Source organism: Nothobranchius furzeri, chromosome 2 (genome assembly GCF_043380555.1).
Source record: "Nothobranchius furzeri strain GRZ-AD chromosome 2, NfurGRZ-RIMD1, whole genome shotgun sequence".
In the NCBI taxonomy this organism is placed as follows: domain Eukaryota; kingdom Metazoa; phylum Chordata; class Actinopteri; order Cyprinodontiformes; family Nothobranchiidae; genus Nothobranchius; species Nothobranchius furzeri.
Genome location: NC_091742.1, coordinates 100145975 through 100166591, shown reverse-complemented (window position 1 = coordinate 100166591; position 20617 = coordinate 100145975). Strand labels below are relative to the sequence as shown.

Sequence of the window (20617 nt, the reverse complement as noted above, 5' to 3'; positions counted from 1 at the left end):
TATCGTGACCCAGTTCCCTCTGAGTGATCTGTACCGTGATACGTGTGATATTCCCAACGTTCCTATTGGTGACTGAAGGGAATCTAACATGTGGCTAATATATTAGACAAGTAGGCTGAAGTGGAGGAGGTGAGTGAAGGAGAGACAAGTGGAGAGGCAGAGCAAGGAGCAGCATGATGATGGAGAGAGCAGCAGGGAAGCAGAGAATCTGGCTGGGACCCAAAATGTTCCTCCCATGGCTGTACCACAACAGTCAAGCATTACAATTTATGTCAAGTTAAATAAATATTTTATTTAATTTTAATTAAACATGAGCTGTTTTACACACTCCTGCATTAATGTTCACCAAAAACACACAGTCTCATGTCTCAGAACGACCGTCTCCATACGTCTCTACCACCCTGCATTTAGGGGTGTGGTCCTGGTCAACACCATCTCCTGAACTCCAAACTGAAGGTCAGAATGGGAAAGAAAGGTGATTTAAGCTAATCTGAGCGTGGCATGGTTGTTGGTGCCAGACGGGTCGGTCTGAGTGTTTCACAATCTGCTCAGTTACTGGGATTTTCACCCACAACCATTTCTAGGGTTTACAAAGAATGGTGTGAAAAGGGAAAAACATCCAGTATGCGGCAGTCCTGTGGGCCAAATGTCTTGTTGATGCTAGCGGTCAGAGGAGAACGGGCCGACTGATTCAAGCTGATAGAAGACCCTAAACCTAACCCTCGTTACAACCGAGGAACGCAGCAAAGCATTTGTGAAGCCACAACACGCACAACCTTGAGGCGGATGGACTACAACAGCTGAAGACCCCACCGGGTACCACTCATCTCCACTACAAATAGGGGTGTTCCAAAAAGGGTACTTCACGGTTCGATTTCGAATATGGGAGATTCGATTCTTTGATTATAATGATTTTTGATTTGATTACTGGTGCCACGATTCTTCGATTATTGACATTTTTAATGCTTTTTTCATACAAGATTGTCTTCTTTATCTACGTTTGTAAATACATAGCCTATCAATTAATTCAGTTCCTCTAAAACTACTCTCTGTAAGTAAATACATTTTTTTAACATTGAACTATTTTTCAAAGACAAATTCTTATTTTATGACTGTATGATGTGTAAATATGTGCACTTTGACCAACTTAACTTCGATCAGGGAAAGCTTTACTTACATTAGTGTCCCCTCCATTGTTGGGAAACACTGAAAACAGGCAAGCCCTGGATTTAATGAGGTAAGTTAACAAGATTTTTACTTCCATCAAATTTATTTAATGGAAACTTAATGTGTCTGGCATATGATAACATTACAAAAAAGCTGCCATACAGATCAAATAAAATAATTCAGCTTATTCAGTCTGGAATATAGGTAACAGAAAAAACCTGCTATATCTGAAGGTAATATGTTGCATTTTTTCAGAACAAAAGTGCATAACTCTACTGAACAAATATTCAGCCTGGAGCTTCAGTACAGTGAGGTGAACACAACAAAATGGAGCAGAGTGACACATATACTCATCTTAAACTTAGCTGTCCTCCCATACTCCCTCCCCTGCCTCTTTTCCCCCTACATCCTCCTGTTGTGTGAGGTGGGCAAATGTCAACATTGTGCTACTTTGACTCTCACTCATCTCTCGAGTTTGAAGAACGTGACTCACCGACTTCCACCCGTTCTAGTCCGATGCGAGAACAAAGTGCGCCGTTACAGTAACAAAGGATTTGGTGGCAACCGATGTCCATGCATCGCATGTAAGCACTATCCCGTTTGCCTTCTTCATGAACTCCAGAACGCTTGCTTTGGTTTCCTCGTAGAGGTGGGGGACTTCTTTTTCTGCTAAGTGTTTTCGGTGAGGAAGTTTATAGCACGGCTCCATGGTGAGCAACTGAAACCCCCTGTTGTTCACTACTGAATACGGGCGTAGATCCGTCACGATAAAAGTAGCTATTGCTTTTGTAATGCTGCTCGCCTTCTCTGAGTTCTTCGGTAGTTTGGAGGCAGTCTCCAGGATGGAGAAAGAGGTCAAAGAGGTAGTGCCTCTCACTAAACAGTTCGGGCGGCGCGCGCGTTAAGACTCCGCATACGTGTTTTTATTTTTTAGTATCAGCTTCGCAACAAAACTTTGATGTTATGTTTTTTAAAGCATCAACGTTCATTAATCGATGCCGAAACAACATGTTAAGTTTTTAGATGCATCGCCATATCGATTATTTGCACCCACCCCTAACTACAAATAGGAAAAAGAGGCTACAATTTGCACCGGATCACCAAAACTGGACAGTTGAAGACTGGAAAAATGTTTCCTGGTCTGATGAGTCTCCATTTCTGCTGAGAGATTCAGATGGTAGAGTCAGAATTTGGCGTAAACAGAATGAGAACATCGATCCATCATGCCTTGTTACCACTGTGCAGGCTGGTGGTGGAGGTGTAATGGTGTGGAGGATGTTTTCTTGGCACATTTTTGGCCCCTTAGTGCCAACTGGAATGGTTTAAATGCCACGGGCTACCTGAGCATTGTTTCTGACCATGTCCATCCCTTCATGTACTACAATTGTGAAAGCTGGGTGTAAAATAATTTGTTGTTTGTTATAAACAAGAGAGTTAGTTATTGATATAAACTTCATCAGACACAGTATGCTTACGATACCCTTGTATGGGTTGCTCCCGGCGGTCCGGAGGGTTTATGTTTATGTGCTTAGCAGACGCTTTTACCCTAAGCGACTTACAATTTTTTTTTAACCTATAGGGCATGTTGTGATCTGTGGGAGAAACCGGAGTACCCGGAGGAAACCCACACATGCATGGGGAGAACACGCAACTCCACGCAGAAAGGCCGCAGCCGAGTTTCGAACCTGCGACCTTCGTGTTGCGAGGCAACAGTGCTAACCACTGCGCCACCATGCGGGTTGCGGTCAGAGTGGTGAGGTCACCGGATGTCAAAACCACGATACTCAGAGATTAGTAGCTTTCTCTGAGTTCAGCTTCCCAGGCCATGAGAGGCAACCTGGGTAGCGATGAGTACAGAATTCGGTACTTTTTAAGGTACCGACCGAATTCCACAGTACTGACTGAGCACCGATTCACGTCATTTGAAACTGACCAAGTCCTCCAAACACACCCACATCACCCCGCTTCTCCTCCAGCTTCACTGGCTGCCAGTCAACTTCAGGGTTCATTTCAAGATCCTGGTTCTGGTCTATAGGGCCTTACATGGACAAGCACCATCTTACATTGGTGATCTTCTTAGTCCCTACACCCCCAGCAGGTCCCTGAGGTCCAGTGATCAAAGCCTACTGGTTGTGCAGCACCAGGCTAAAGGTCAAAGGTGACAGATCATCTGCTGCTGTGGCCCCCAGACTCTGGACCTCTCTCCCCCTGAGCCTGAGATCAGTGGACTCAGTGGTCTCCTTCAAAAAGCAGCTGAAGACTCTTAGGTGTGTTCTTGCTGTGTCGTTCTAATTAGGCCCGAGCAGTGAAGCTGCGAAGGCCTATTGTATCTGCTCCGTTTATTATTTTTTTTTTCTTTCTTTCTTTCTTTTTTTTTCTTCCGCGTCTTTGGATGGCCTTTAGGGGGTCTTAGCATATCCAAAAAGTCACCAAATTCTGGCCCAATATAGAAAGTGCGTGAAATTTACGTATTTCACTGGCAACGTGAAAGTTGGTAAAAAAATGTTTCAACAGCGCCCCCTGGAAAATTAAAAATACCCCTCCGCTTTGACCTTTTTTCATAGTAGAGTGATGAAATTTGGTACACTTGTAGAACTCAACAATACGCACAGAAAAGCCTCTTGCACCCATGGTCAATATCAAACAGGAAGTCGGCCATTTTGGACTAAAGTGGCCATTTTGACCCCGTTTTGGCCATTTCTAGGGTCTATATTTGGTTTAACAGTTTGGTCATTTTTCGCACGATCGTCTCAAAAATAGTGTGCGATCGAACAGAAGCGATGGACGATTAAAATGAGACAATAAAATTGACTTTTCGTAAATACTGAAGGGGCGGGACCAGGCCTCAAAGTTAGAGCACTCGCCAAAAAAATTCAAATTGCTATAGATTCATAAATGAAAGAATTACAGTTAAAGAAATGTTCTAAGGACAATCGTCGTCGCCCTCCGAAGACAAATGAATGGTCGATTGATGATGTCACATAAGCCCCGCCCCCTCAGGACTTAAAAGGTCAAGATTTACTGGGAAATTTTCCAAAATTCGCCCTTTCCAATAATCACCCCAAATTTGTAGCGGGTAACTGAAGACAAGTTGGGGTTGCTTGGCGTCACTTTATGGGAGTTTTCTCCAGAAGGCGGGGCTGTGGCGGCGCGGCGAAGTCAGGCGTACCGCTTAGGCCTTACGTTTGCCTCCCATTTCGTCATTTCTAGAGATATCACCACAAAACCTCTTGGGACTGATCCTAGTTCAGCCCCCCACAAAATGTGATGTGAACATCCGGTGGGCGTGGCCTATTTTCTGAAATAGCGCCCCCTAGGACCATTAAAACTGTCAGCCCCAAGTCATGCTTTGACTGAGGATTATGAAATTTGGCACACTAATGTGGTGTCTCAGGACCTACAAAAAAGTCTCTTGGAGCCAAGTGCAAAGTCGCACAGGAAGTCGGCCATTTTGGTCCAAGTACTCGATTTAGTGGTTTTCGCACACGTTGTTTGGAGAGTGATGCTCCATCGCCCTTTTCACCAATCGCCTTCAAACTTCTGCTATAGACTCTTAAGACATAAAGGAAAAAATTCAACCGTCAGATTTTAAATAAGTATAAAGGTGTGGGCGTGGCTAAGCCTCAAACTTTGACCTGTCACCACGCCACTCTTTTTTTCACAGCTACCTATTGGACTCCTTTTACCCAATCGCCAGCAATCTCTGGCGAATAGCAGCTGACAAGTTGAGGTCACTTAGTCTCCAGTACTGGCAGGTTTTGAAAAAAGGCGGGGCTTTGGGAGCATGGCAAAATTCACCATCACGCCATGGCAATACGTTTGCCTCTCATTTCTTCAATTATCGTGCCATCACCACAAAATGTCTGGTGAGTGATCCTAGTCTGACCCCCAATAGATTTGGACAGCTGTAGTTTGTGGGCGTGGCCTATTTTCTGAAATGGCGCCCTCTAGGACCATTAAAACTGTCAGCCCCTAGCCATGCTTTGACTGAGGAGTACGAAATCTGGTACACTAATGTGGTGTCTCCGGTCCTACAAAAAAGTCTCTTGGAGCCAAGTGCAAAGTCGCACAGGAAGTCGGCCATTTTGGTCCAAGTAGTCGATTTAGTGGTTTTCGCACACGTTGTTTGGAGAGTGTTACACCATTGCCCTTTTCACCAATCACCTTCAAACTTCTGCTATAGACTCTTAAGACAAAGGGGAAAAAATTCAACCTACGGATTTTAAATAAGTATAAAGGTGTGGGCGTGGCTAAGCCTCAAACTTTGACCTGTCGCAACTCCACTCTTTTTTTCACAGCTCCCTATTGGACACCTTTTAACCAATCACCAGCAATCACTGGCAAATAGCAGCAGACAAGTTGAGGTCACTTGGTCTATAGTACTGGCAGGTTTCGAATAAAGGCGGGGCTTTGGGAGCATGGCGAAATTCGCCATCACGCCATGGAAATACGTTTGTCTCTCATTTCTTCAATCATTGTGACATCGCCACACAATTTCTGATGAGTGATCCTACTCTGACCCCTAATAGAATTGGACAGCTGAAGTTTGTGGGCGTGGCCTATTTTCTGAAATAGCGCCCCCTAGGACCATTAAAACTGTCAGCCCCAAGCCGTGCTTTGACTGAGGATCACGAACTTTGGCACACTAATGTAGTGTCTCAGGACCTACAAAAAAGTCTCTTGGAGCCAAGCGCAATGTCGCACAGGAGGTCGGCCATTTTGGTCCAAGTACTCGATTTAGTGGTTTTCGCACACGTTATTAGGAGAATGATGTCTCGTCGCCCTTTCCACCGATCACCTTCAAACTCTTGCTATATACTCTTAAGACATAGAGGAAAAGATTCAACCGTCGGATTTTAAATAAGTATAAAGGTGTGGGCGTGGCTAAGCCTCAAACTTTGACCAGTCGCCATTACGTTACTTGACTCAATAACTCCCTTGTGCATGATCAGATCAATTTCAAACTTTGTCCGTGTGATCACTGACCACATCTGAAGACAGTGACAATGTGGACAGCTGGCATCACCTAAGCCCCGCCCCCTGACTACAGGAAGTCTTCTGTTTTATGGTGAAATGCCCATATTTGTCCCCTCTAATTTAGTCAACATGACACTAAGGTCATGCACTGTCTTCATGATGTTGTAATGACTATTCAGATCTGATAGCTTTTCAGAAAGGGAGGAGCTTTGATGCCATGGCGATTTCTGGCGTGACGCTGTGACCTTACGTTTGACTGTAACTTCCACAAACAGCCTCCGATTTGCCAGAGACTGAACATCACATCACCAGTGTGGTAAAGATAGAGTATCTCCTAGTGGTGAGACGTGTAATGCTGGGCTCAGAGGGGATGCTGAATCAGGGTGAGGTGTGGACGAGGAGGCCGTTCACGGTTTCTGGTGTTGGGGTGGTTGACTTTCTGTTCTGCCAGACGTGCCCTGGTGCCCCCGGCTGCCGGCCAGGATGGACAAGCGCGGAGCTGGGTTTGGAGAGCGTCGGGGATGGAGCGGAGGGGGTGCGGAAGGAGGGCGAGCAGCTTCGCTGCGAGGGCCGAACGACTATCTGCTCCGTTTATTATTTTTAGGCCCGAGCAGCGAAGCGCTGCGAAGGCCTATTGTATCTGCTCCGTTTATTATTATTACGCTTTCTTTTTTCTTCCGCGTCTTTGGGTGGCCTTTAGGGGGTCTTAGCATATCCAAAAAGTCACCAAATTCTGGCCCAATATAGAAAGTGCGTGAAATTTACGTATTTCACTGGCGATGTGAAAGTTGATAAAAAAGTGGCTCGACAGCGCCCCCTAAAGAGTGAAAAATACCCCTCTCCATAAAGCTTAGTTTATCGTACAGTTATGAAATTTGGTATACTGGTACTACTCAACAGTCCGCACAAAAAAGCCTCTTGCAACCATGGTCAATATAAAACAGGAAGTCGGCCATTTTGGGTTGAAATGGCGATTTTTAGCCGTTTTGGCCATTTCTAGGGTCTATATTTGGTTGAACAGTTTCGTCATTTTTCGTACCATAGTCTCAAAAATAGTGTGCCATCGAACAGAAGCGATGGACGCTTCAAATGAGAAAATAAAATTGACTTTTCGTAAATACTGAAGGGGCGGGGCCAGGCCTCAAAGTTCGAGCACTCGCCAAAAAAATTCAAATTGCTATAATTTCACAAATGAAAGAATTACAGTTAAAGTAACTTTCTATGGATAATCGTCATCGCCCCCCGAAGACAAATGAATGGTCGCTGGATGATGTCACACAAGCCCCGCCCCCTCAGGACTTAAAACGTCAAGTTTTACTGGGAAATTTTCCAAAATTCGCCCTGTCGAATAATCAGCCCGAATTTGTAGCAGGTAACTGAAGAGAAGTTGGCGTTGCTTGACGTCACTTTATGGGTGTTTTCTGCAGAAGGCGGGGCTGTGGCGACGCGGCGAAGTCAGGCGTACCGCCGTGACCATACATGTGCCTCCCATGTCGTCATTTCTATAGATACAGTCACGAAACGTCTTGTGAGTGATCCTAGTCCGGCCCCCCAAAAGATCTCATGTGAACATCAAATGGGCGTGGCCTATTTTCTGAAATAGCGCCCCCTAGGTCCATTAAAACTGTCAGCCCCAAGCCATGCTTTGACTGAGGAGTACGAAATTTGGTACACTAATGTGGGGTCTCAGGACCTACAAAAAAGTCTCTTTGAGCCAAGTGCAAAGTCGCACAGGAAGTCGGCCATTTTGGTCCAATTACTCGATTTAGTGGTTTTCACACACGTTATTAGGAGAATGATGTCTCGTCGTCCTTTCCACCTATCACCTTCAAACTCCTGCTGTATAATCTTAAGACATAGAGGAAAAAATTCAACCGTCGGATTTTATACAAGTATAAAGGTGTGGGCGTGGCTAAGCCTCAAACTTTGACCTTTCGCCATTACATTACTTGACTTAACAACTCCCATGTGCATGATCAGATCTATATCAAACTCCGTCTGTGTGATCATTGACCACATCTCAAGACAATGACAATGTGGACAGCTGACATCACCTATGCCCCGCCCCCTGACTACAGGAAGTCTATTTTTTAATGGTGAAATGCCCATATTTGTCCCCTCTACTTTAGTCAACATGACACTAAGGTCATGCACTGTCTTCATGATGTTGTAATGACCATTCAGATCTGATAGCTTTTCAGAAAGGGAAGGGCTTTGATGCCACGGCGAATTCTGGCGTGACGCCGTGACCTTACGTTTGACTGTAACTTCCACTAACAACCTCCGATCTGCCCGAGACTGAACATGGCAATCAACAATCATGCCCTTTATTCAACGAGGCACACACCGTTGGTGAAAGTTGTGTAATGTCACCACAGCGCCCCCTACACACCATTAAAACTGTAATAACTCCTACAGACGAGGTCGTAACTGCACCAAACTTGCTATGTGTACTCACACAATGGCACCCACCACAGTCCTGTGGTAAGTTGTTGATATTGCTTTAGCTCCGCCCCCTGACAGATATTAGGCCCTTAATAACACATGCATGATGCAATTCACACCAAACTGCACACAAATGACTGTCATCAACCTACAAACTTCTTCATGGAATAATTCTTAAATTTGGGACAGCGCCCCCTAGATACAAAAAACCTTTGTAACTTCTGCAAAAAAGTTCCAAACTACATCAAACATTGTGGGAGTCATCACACATCTGCAATCAACACATGTATGTGATCACTTGTTCAATTCACTTTAACTCCACCCACTTACAGCTTTTTGTCTCTAGATGACCCATGCAACGTTTGATTGATTCCAAATTAACAGAAAACCATCTTTGATGACCAAAGATGACCTCTATGGCATTTACTTGTAAATGGTCACAACGCCCCCTAGATGGGTTCAAACTTTATTAACTTCTAAAGTCAAAGTCAGAATGGCATTATACTTGGCTTGTGACATCACGTGACTGCACCAAACACTTTGATGTGGTTGTTGATTCAAATCCCTGTAGCTCCGCCCCTTTCAGCTCACTGGCTTTAGATAACACACACAACGTCCGTTTGATGCCAAAATAACAGAAAACTGTCCTTGTCAACCAAAGCTGACCTCAATGGGATTTTTCTGTAATTGATCACAGCGCCCCCTAGATAACTTTAACTTTCGAAAACTTTAATAAATATGGGCAAAAAAGCACTAAAGTTGGTCTGTGTCATCACACCAACAGTGTGCTAAAGATAAAGTATGCCCTAGTGGTGAGACATGTAATATAATGGTAGGCTCGGAGGGGATGCTGATTCAGGGTGAGGTGTGGATGAGGTGACTGTTAGCTTTTCTTGGTGTCAGGGTGGTGGACGTTTCAGTCCGTGGACGTGCCCTGGTGCCCCGTGCTGCCGGCCAGGACGGAGCGGCGGGGAGTTGGGTTTGGAGAGCATCGGGGATGGAGCGGAGGGGGTGCGGAAGGAGGGTGAGCATCTTCGCTGCGAGGGCCGAACGACGCTGCTTGCAGCTTTAATTTAGGCCCGAGCAGCGAAGCGCTGCGAAGGCCTATTGTATCTGCTCCGTTTCTTTTTCTTTTTTTTTCTTTTTTTTTCTTCCGCGTCTTTGGATGGCCTTTAGGGGGTCTTAGCATATCCAAAAACTCACCAAATTCTGGCCCAATATAGAAAGTGCGTGAAATTTACGTATTTCACTGGCAACGGGAAAGTTGGTAAAAAAAATGTTTCGACAGCGCCCCCTGGAAAATTAAAAATACCCCTCCGCATTGACCTTTTTTCATAGTAGAGTGATGAAATTTGGTACACCTGTAGAACTCAACAATACGCACAGAAAAGCCTCTTGCAGCCATGGTCAATATCAAACAGGAAGGCGGCCATTGTGGACTAAAGTGGCCATTTTGACCCCGTTTTGGCCATTTCTAGGGTCTACATTTGGTTGAACAATTTGATAATTTTTCGCACGATCGTCTCAAAAATAGTGTGCGATCGAACAGAAGCGATGGACGAATCAAATGAGCAAATAAAATTGACTTTTCGTAAATACTGAAGGGGCGGGGCCAGGCCTCAAAGTTCGAGCACTCGCCAAAAAAATTCAAATTGCTATAATTTCATAAATGAAAGAATTACAGTTAAAATAATTTTCTATGGACAATCGTCATCCGCCCCCGAAGACAAATGAATGGTTGATTGATGATGTCACGTAAGCCCCGCCCCCTCAGGCCTTAAAAGGTCAAGTTTTACTGGGAAATTGTCCAAAATTCGCCCTTTCAACTAATCACCCCATATTTGTAGCAGGTAACTGAAGACAAGTTGGGGTTGCTTGGCGTCACTTTATGGGAGTTTTCTCCAGAAGGCGGGGCTGTGGCGGCGCGGCGAAGTCAGGCGTACCGACGTGGCCTTACGTTTGCCTCCCATTTCGTCATTTCTAGAGATATTGCCACAAAACCTCTTGTGAGTGATCCTAGTCCGGCCCCCTAAAAAATTTGATGTGAACATCCGGTGGGCGTGGCCTATTTTCTGAAATAGCGCCCCCTAGGACCATTAAAACTGCCAGCCCCAAGCCATGCTTTGACTGAGGAGTACGAAATTTGGTACACTAATGTGGTGTCTCCGGCCCTACAAAAAAGTCTCTTGGAGCCAAGTGCAAAGTCGCACAGGAAGTCGGCCATTTTGGTCCAAGTACTCGATTTAGTGGTTTTCGCACACGTTGTTTGGAGAGTGATGCTCCGTCGCCCTTTTCACCAATTGCCTTCAAACTTCTGCAATATACTCTTAAGACATAGAGGAAAAAATTCAACCGTCGGATTTTAAATAAGTTTAAAGGATTGGGCGTGGCTAAGCCTCAAACTTTGACCTGTCACCACACCACTCTTTTTTTCACAGCTCCCTATTGGACTCCTTTTACCCAATCACCAGCAATCTCTGTCAAATAGCAGCACACAAGTTGAGGTCACTTGGTCTCCAGTACTAGCAGGTTTCGAAAAAAGGCAGGGCTTTGGGAGCATGGCGAAATTCGCCATCACGCCATGGCTATACGTTTGCCTCTCATTTCTTCAATTATCGTGACATCGCCACAAAATGTCTGGTTAGTGATCCGAGTCTGACCTCCAATAGAACTGGACAGGTGAAGTTTGTGGGCGTGGCCTATTTTCTGAAATAGCGCCCCCTAGGACCATTAAAACTGTCAGCCCCAAGCCAAGCTTTGACTGAGGATCACGAAATTTGGTACACTAATGTAGTGTCTCAGGACCTACAAAAAAGTCTCTTGGAGCCAAGCGCAAAGTCGCACAGGAGGTCGGCCATTTTGGTCCAAGTACTTGATTTAGTGGTTTTCGCACATGTTGTTTGGACCTTGATGCCCCGTCGCCCTTTTCACCGATCACCTTCAAACATCTGCTATGTACTCTTAAGACAAAGGGGAAAAAATTCAACCGTCGGATTTTAAATAAGTATCAAGGTGTGGGCGTGGCTAAGCCTCAAACTTTGACCTTTCACCACTACATTACCTGACTTAACTCCCATGTGCATGATCAGATCGTATAACAAACGTTGTCTGTGTGATCACTGACCACATCTGAAGACAATGATAATGTGGACAGCTGACATCACCTAAGCCCCGCCCCCTGACTATTGGAAGTCTATTGTTTTATGGTGAAATGCCCATATTTGTCCCCTTTAATTTAGTCAACATGACACTAAGGTCATGCACTGTCTTCATGATGTTGTAATGACCATTCAGATCTGATAGCTTTCCAGATAGGGAGGGACTTTTATGCCATGGCGAATTCTGGCGTGAAGCCATGACCTTACGTTTGACTGTAACTTCCACAAACAGCCTCCGATCTGCCCGAGACTGAACATGGCAATGAACAATCATGCCCTTTAGCCAACGAGGCACAAACGGTTGGAGAACGTTGTGTAATATCACCACAGCGCCCCCTACATACCTTTAAAACTGTAACAACTCCTACAGAAGAGGTCGTAATTGCATCAAACTTGCCATATGTCATCACACAAAGGAACCCAACACAATCATGTGGTAATTGGTAGATATAGCTTTAGCTCCGCCCCTTGACAGATGTTAGGCCCTGAATAACACATGCATGATGCAATTCACACCAAACTGCACACAAATGACCGTTATCAACCTACAAACTTCTTCATGGAATATTTCCTAAATTTGGAACAGCACCCCCTAGATACGATAAAACCTTTGTTACTTCTGTAAAAAAGCTCCAAACTATATTAAACTTGATGGGAGTCATCACACAACTGCAATCAACACATGTATGTGCTCACTTGTTCAAATCACTTTAACTCTGCCCACTTACAGCCTTTTGTCTCTAGATGACACATGCAACAATTGATTGATGCCAAATTAACAGGAAACCATCTTTGATGACCAAAGATACCTCTATGGGATTTACTTGTAAATGGTCACAGCACCCCTAGATAGGTTCAAACTTTATTAACTTCTAAAGACAAAGTCAGAATGGCAATATACTTGGCTTGTGACATCACGTGACTGCACCAAACACATTGATGTGGTTGTTGGTTTTAATCCCTGTAGCTCTGCCCCTTTCAGCTCACTGGTTCTAGAAAGAACACACAGTGTCTGATTGATGTCAAAATAACAGAAAACCATCTTTGTCAACCAAAGCTGACCTCAACGGGATTTTTCTGTGGTTGGTCACAACGCCCTCTAGATAAATTTAACCTACAATAACTTAAAAAACCTGGTCAGAAAAGCATTAAAGTTTGTCTCTGTCATCACACCACCAGTGTGGTAAAGATAGAGTATGCCCTAGTGGTGAGACGTGTAATATAATGGTGGGCTCAAAGGGGATGCTGAGTCAGGGTGAGGTGCGGATGAGGTGACCGTTAGCAGTTTCTGGTGTCGGGGTGGTTGACGTTTCTGTTTTGCAGACATAGCCTGGTGCCCCGGGCTGCCGGCCAGGCCGAAGTGGCGCGGAGCTGCGAGGGCCGAACGACGCTGCTTGCAGCTTTAATTTTTTTTCTTTCTTTCTTTCTTTTTTTTTCTTCCGCGTCTTTGGATGGCCTTTAGGGGGTCTTAGCATATCCAAAAAGTCACCAAATTCTGGCCCAATATAGAAAGTGCGTGAAATTTACGTATTTCACTGGCAACGTGAAAGTTGGTAAAAAAATGTTTCAACAGCGCCCCCTGGAAAATTAAAAATACCCCTCCGCTTTGACCTTTTTTCATAGTAGAGTGATGAAATTTGGTACACTTGTAGAACTCAACAATACGCACAGAAAAGCCTCTTGCACCCATGGTCAATATCAAACAGGAAGTCGGCCATTTTGGACTAAAGTGGCCATTTTGACCCCGTTTTGGCCATTTCTAGGGTCTATATTTGGTTTAACAGTTTGGTCATTTTTCGCACGATCGTCTCAAAAATAGTGTGCGATCGAACAGAAGCGATGGACGATTAAAATGAGACAATAAAATTGACTTTTCGTAAATACTGAAGGGGCGGGACCAGGCCTCAAAGTTCGAGCACTCGCCAAAAAAATTCAAATTGCTATAGATTCATAAATGAAAGAATTACAGTTAAAGAAATGCTCTAAGGACAATCGTCGTCGTCCTCCGAAGACAAATGAATGGTCGATTGATGATGTCACATAAGCCCCGCCCCCTCAGGACTTAAAAGGTCAAGATTTACTGGGAAATTTTCCAAAATTCGCCCTTTCAAATAATCATCTCAGATTTGTAGCAGGTAACTGAAGACAAGTTGGGGTTGCTTGGCGTCACTTTATGAGAGTTTTCTGCAGAAGGCGGGGCTGTGGCGGTGCGGCGAAGTCAGGCGTACCGCTTAGGCCTTACGTTTGCCTCCCATTTCGTCATTTCTAGAGATATCGCCACAAAACCTTTTGGGAGTGATCCTAGTTCAGCCCCCCACAAAATGTGATGTGAACATCCGGTGGGCGTGGCCTATTTTCTGAAATAGCGCCCCCTAGGACCATTAAAACTGTCAGCCCCAAGTCATGCTTTGACTGAGGATTATGAAATTTGGCACACTAATGTGGTGTCTCAGGACCTACAAAAAAGTCTCTTGGAGCCAAGTGCAAAGTTGCACAGGAAGTCGGCCATTTTGGTCCAAGTACTCGATTTAGTGGTTTTCGCACACGTTGTTTGGAGAGTGATGCTCCATCGCCCTTTTCACCAATCGCCTTCAAACTTCTGCTATAGACTCTTAAGACATAAAGGAAAAAATTCAACCGTCGGATTTTAAATAAGTATAAAGGTGTGGGCGTGGCTAAGCCTCAAACTTTGACCTGTCACCACGCCACTCTTTTTTTCACAGCTACCTATTGGACTCCTTTTACCCAATCGCCAGCAATCTCTGGCGAATAGCAGCTGACAAGTTGAGGTCACTTAGTCTCCAGTACTGGCAGGTTTTGAAAAAAGGCAGGGCTTTGGGAGCATGGCAAAATTCACCATCACGCCATGGCAATACGTTTGCCTCTCATTTCTTCAATTATCGTGCCATCACCACAAAATGTCTGGTGAGTGATCCTAGTCTGACCCCCAATAGATTTGGACAGCTGTAGTTTGTGGGCGTGGCCTATTTTCTGAAATGGCGCCCTCTAGGACCATTAAAACTGTCAGCCCCTAGCCATGCTTTGACTGAGGAGTACGAAATCTGGTACACTAATGTGGTGTCTCCGGTCCTACAAAAAAGTCTCTTGGAGCCAAGTGCAAAGTCGCACAGGAAGTCGGCCATTTTGGTCCAAGTAGTCGATTTAGTGGTTTTCGCACACGTTGTTTGGAGAGTGTTACACCATTGCCCTTTTCACCAATCACCTTCAAACTTCTGCTATAGACTCTTAAGACAAAGGGGAAAAAATTCAACCTACGGATTTTAAATAAGTATAAAGGTGTGGGCGTGGCTAAGCCTCAAACTTTGACCTGTCGCCACGCCACTCTTTTTTTCACAGCTCCCTATTGGACTCCTTTTAACCAATCACCAGCAATCACTGGCAAATAGCAGCAGACAAGTTGAGGTCACTTGGTCTATAGTACTGGCAGGTTTCGAATAAAGGCGGGGCTTTGGGAGCATGGCGAAATTCGCCATCACGCCATGGAAATACGTTTGTCTCTCATTTCTTCAATCATTGTGACATCGCCACACAATTTCTGATGAGTGATCCTACTCTGACCCCTAATAGAATTGGACAGCTGAAGTTTGTGGGCGTGGCCTATTTTCTGAAATAGCGCCCCCTAGGACCATTAAAACTGTCAGCCCCAAGCCGTGCTTTGACTGAGGATCACGAAATTTGGCACACTAATGTAGTGTCTCAGGACCTACAAAAAATTCTCTTGGAGCCAAGCGCAATGTCGCACAGGAGGTCGGCCATTTTGGTCCAAGTACTCGATTTAGTGGTTTTCGCACACGTTATTAGGAGAATGATGTCTCGTCGCCCTTTCCACCGACCACCTTCAAACTCTTGCTATATACTCTTAAGACCTTAAGACATAGAGGAAAAGATTCAACCATCGGATTTTAAATAAGTATAAAGGTGTGGGCGTGGCTAAGCCTCAAACTTTGACCAGTCGCCATTACGTTACTTGACTCAATAACTCCCTTGTGCATGATCAGATCAATTTCAAACTTTGTCCGTGTGATCACTGACCACATCTGAAGACAGTGACAATGTGGACAGCTGACATCACCTAAGCCCCGCCCCCTGACTACAGGAAGTCTTCTGTTTTATGGTGAAATGCCCATATTTGTCCCCTCTAATTTAGTCAACATGACACTAAGGTCATGCACTGTCTTCATGATGTTGTAATGACTATTCAGATCTGATAGCTTTTCAGAAAGGGAGGAGCTTTGATGCCATGGCGATTTATGGCGTGACGCTGTGACCTTACGTTTGACTGTAACTTCCACAAACAGCCTCCGATTTGCCAGGGACTGAACATCACATCACCAGTGTGGTAAAGATAGAGTATCTCCTAGTGGTGAGACGTGTAATGCTGGGCTCAGAGGGGATGCTGAATCAGGGTGAGGTGTGTACGAGGAGGCCGTTCACGGTTTCTGGTGTCGGGGTGGTTGACTTTCTGTTCTGCCAGACGTGCCCTGGTGCCCCCGGCTGCCAGCCAGGATGGACAAGCGCGGAGCTGGGTTTGGAGAGCGTCGGGGATGGAGCGGAGGGGGTGCGGAAGGAGGGCGAGCAGCTTCGCTGCGAGGGCCGAACGACGCTGCTTGCAGCTTTAATTAGGCCCGAGCAGCGAAAGCGCTGCGAAGGCCTCTTGTTTTTGCTCTGTTTATTAGGCCCGAGCAGCGAAAGCGCTGCGAAGGCCTCTTGTTTTTGCTCTGATTATTCTTTTTTTGTTATTCCGTGCCCCCTTTGAACGGCTTTTTGGGGACCTTAACATACCCCAAAACTCACAATATTTTGCAAACTTGTCAGGCCTGGTGAAAAATTTGATATTTTAAAGGTTCCAAAAAAATCGCAAAGAAAATGGCTGAACAGCGCCCCCTAGAAAGTGAAAAAAACCCTCTCCATAAAGCTTAGTTTATCATACAGTTATGAAATTTGGTACACTTGTAGTACTCAACAGTCCGCACAGAAAAGTCTCTTGCAAGCATGGTCAATATCAAACAGGAAGTCGGCCATTTTGGGTTGAAATGGCGATTTTTAGCCGTTTTTGCCGTTTTTAGGGTCCGTTTCTGATTGGATTGCTCGATCATTTTTCGCACGATCATCTCAAAAATTGTGTAAAATTGCTCAGAAGGGATGGGCGAACAAAATGAGACAAAGATTCTGACTTTTCGTACATGTTGAAGGGGCGGGGCCAGGCCTCGAAGTTTGACTACTCGCCAAAAAATTTTAAATTGCTATAACTTCATAACTGAAAGGAATAGAATTACCAAACTTTCTGTGGTCATTCGTCATCCAGCCACAAAGTAAATTGAATGGTCGGATGATGACATCACACAAGCCCCGCCCCCTCAGGACCAAAAAGGTCAAGTTTTACTGTGAAAGGTCCCAAATTGCCCCATTTCACTTAATCACCACAAACTTGTAGCTGTTAACTCAAGACAAGTGGAGGTTGCTTGGCGTCACTTTATGGGAGTTTTCGGCAGAAGGTGGGGCTGTGGCGGCGCGGCGAAGTCAGGCGTACCGCCATGGCCTTACGTTTGCCTTCCATTTCGTCATTTCTAAAGATATCGTCACGAAACTTGTTGTGAGTGATCCTAGTCCGGCCCCTCAAAAGATCTGATGTGAACATCCGGTGGGCGTGGCCTATTTTCTGAAATAGCGCCCCCTAGGACCATTAAAACTGTCAGCCCCAAGCCATGCTTTGACTGAGGAGTACGAAATTTGGTACACTAATGTGGTGTCTCAGGACCTACAAAAAAGTCTCTTGGAGCCAAGTGCAAAGTTGCACAGGAAGTCGGCCATTTTGGTCCAAGTACGCAATTTAGTGGTTTTCGCACACGTTGTTTGGAGAGTGATGCTCCGTCGCCATTTTCACCAATCTCCTTCAAACTTCTGCCATCTGCTCTTAAGACATAGAGGAAAAAATTCAACCGTCGGATTTTTCAAAAGTTGAAAGGTGTGGGCGTGGCTAAGCCTCAAACTTTGACCTGTCGCCGCGCCACTCTTTTTTTCACAGCTCCCTACTGGACTCCTTTTACCCAATCAGCAGGAGTCTCTGGCAAATAGCAGTAGACAACTTGAGGTCACTTGGTCTCCAGTACTGGAAGGTTTCAAAAAAAGGCAGGGCTTTGGGAGCATGGCGAAAATCGCCATCACGCCATGGAAATACGTTTTCCTCTCATTTCTTCATTTATCGTGATATCATTACGAAACTTCTGGTGAGTGATCCTAGTCTGACCCCAAAGAGACATAGACAGCTGAAGTATGTGGGCGTGGCCTAATTTCTGAAATAGCGCCCCCTAGGACCATTTAAACTAATAGCCCCAAGCCATGCTTTGACTGAGGATTACGAAATTTGGTACACTAATGTGGTGTCCCAGGGCCTACAAAAAAGTCTCTTGGAGCCAAGCACAAAATTGCACAGGAAGTCAGCCATTTTGGTCCAAGTACGCGATTTAGTGGTTTTCGCACACGTTGTTTGGAGAGTGATGCTCCGTCGCCCTTTTCACCAATCGCCTTCAAACTTCTGCTATATACTCTTAAGGCATAGGGGAAAAAATTCAACCGTCGGATTTTTCAAAAGTTGAAAGGTGTGGGCGTGGCTAAGCCTCAAACTTTGACCTGTCGCCGCGCCACTCTTTTTTTCACAGCTCCCTACTGGACTCCTTTTACCCAATCAGCAGGAGTCTCTGGCAAATAGCAGTAGACAACTTGAGGTCACTTGGTATTCAGTACTGGAAGGTTTCAAAAAAAGGCGGGGCTTTGGGAGCATGGCGAAAATCGCCATCACGCCATGGAAATACGTTTGCCTCTCATTTCTTCATTTATCGTGATATCGTTACGAAACTTCTGGTGAGTGATCCTAGTCTGACCCCAAAGAGACATAGACAGCTGAAATATGTGGGCGTGGCCTAATTTCTGAAATAGCGCCCCCTAGGACCATTTAAACTAATAGCCCCAAGCCATGCTTTCACTGAGGATTACGAAATTTGGTACACTAATGTGGTGTCCCTGGACCTACAAAAAAGTCTCTTGGAGCCAAGCACAAAATTGCACAGGAAGTCGGCCATTTTGGTCCAAGTACGCGATTTAGTGGTTTTCGCACACGTTGTTTGGAGAGTGATGCTCCGTCGCCCTTTTCACCAATCGCCTTCAAACTTCTGCTATATACTCTTAAGGCATAGGGGAAAAAATTCAACCGTCGGATTTTTCAAAAGTTGAAAGGTGTGGGCGTGGCTAAGCCTCAAACTTTGACCTTTCGCCATTACTTGACTTAATAACTCCCATGTGCATGATCAGATCTTTTTCGAACTTTGTCTGTGTGATCATTGACCATATCTGTAAACAATGACAATGTGGACAGCTGACATCATCTAAGCCCCGCCCCCTGACTAAAGGAAGTTATTATTTTATGCTGAAATGCCCATATTTGTCCCCTCTAATTTAGTCAACATGACACCTAGGTCATGCACTGTCTTCATGATGCTGTAATGGCCATTCAAATCTGATAGCTTTCCAGAAAGGGAGGGGCTTTGATGCCATGGCGAATTCTTGCGTATGCCGTAACCTTACAATTCAATTTAATGGTGAGCTCAGAGGGGATGCTTAGTCAGGGTGAGGTGCGGACTAGGAGGCCATTTGCTGTTTCCGGTGACGGGATGATTGACGTTTCTGTTCTGCCAGACATGCCCTGGTGCCCCGGGCTGCCGGCCAGGCCGGAGCGGCGCAGAGCTGCGAGGGCCGAACGACGCTGCTTGCAGCTTTAATTATTTTTTATTATTCCGTGTCCGCTTTGAACGGCTTTTTGGAGACCTTAACATACCCCAAAACTCACAATATTTTGCACACTTCTCAGGCCTGGTGAAAAATTTGATATTTTAAAGGTCCCAAAAAAATCGCAAAGAAAATGGCTGAACAGCGCCCCCTAGAAAGTGAAAAAAAACCCTCTCCATAAAGCTTAGTTTATCGTACAGTTATGAAATTTGGTACACTTGTAGTACTCAACAGTCCGCACAGAAAAGTCTCTTGCAAGCATGGTCAATATCAAACAGGAAGTCGGCCATTTTGGGTTGAAATGACGATTTTTAGCCGTTTTTGCCGTTTTTAGGGTCCGTTTCTGATTGGATTGCTCGATCATTTTTTGCACGATCGTCTCAAAAATGGTGTAAAATTGCTCAGAAGGGATGGGCGAACAAAATGAGACAAAAATTCTGAGTTTTCGTATATGTTGAAGGGGTGGGGCCAGGCCTCGAAGTTTGACTACTCGCCAAAAAAATTTAAACTGCTTTAACTTCATAACTGAATGGAATAGAGTTGCCAAACTTTCTGTGGTGATTCGTCATCGACCCACAAAGTAAATTAAATGGTCGGATGATGACATCACACAAGCCCCGCCCCCTCAGGACCAAAAAGGACAAGTTTTACTGTGAAAGGTCCCAAATGGCCCCATTTCACTCAATCACCACAAATTTGTAGCTGGTAACTCAAGACAAGTGGGGGTTGGTTTGCGTCACTTTATGGGAGTTTTCGGCAGAGGGCGGGGCTGTGGCGGCGCGGCGAAGTCAGGCGTACCGCCGTGGCCTTACGTTTGCCTCCCATTTCGTCCTTTCTAAAGATATCGCCACGAAACTTCTTGTGAGTGATCCTAGTCCGCCCCCCCAAAAGATCTGATGTGAACATCCGGTGGGCGTGGCCTATTTTCTGAAATAGCGCCACCTAGGACCATTAAAACTGTCAGCCCCAAGCCATGCTTTGACTGAGGATTACGAAATTTGGTACACTAATGTGGTGTCTCAGGACCTACAAAAAAGTCTCTTGGAGCCAAGTGCAAAGTCGCACAG

At 45.2% G+C, this 20617-nt stretch overlaps 1 protein-coding gene across 3 annotated transcripts in view; it reads right to left on the bottom strand.

Moving 5' to 3' along the window:
• The window catches only part of LOC107373927 (zinc finger protein 585A), a 95253-nt gene that overhangs the window by 4020 nt on the left and 70616 nt on the right, over window positions 1-20617 (bottom strand). The window lies entirely within an intron of this gene.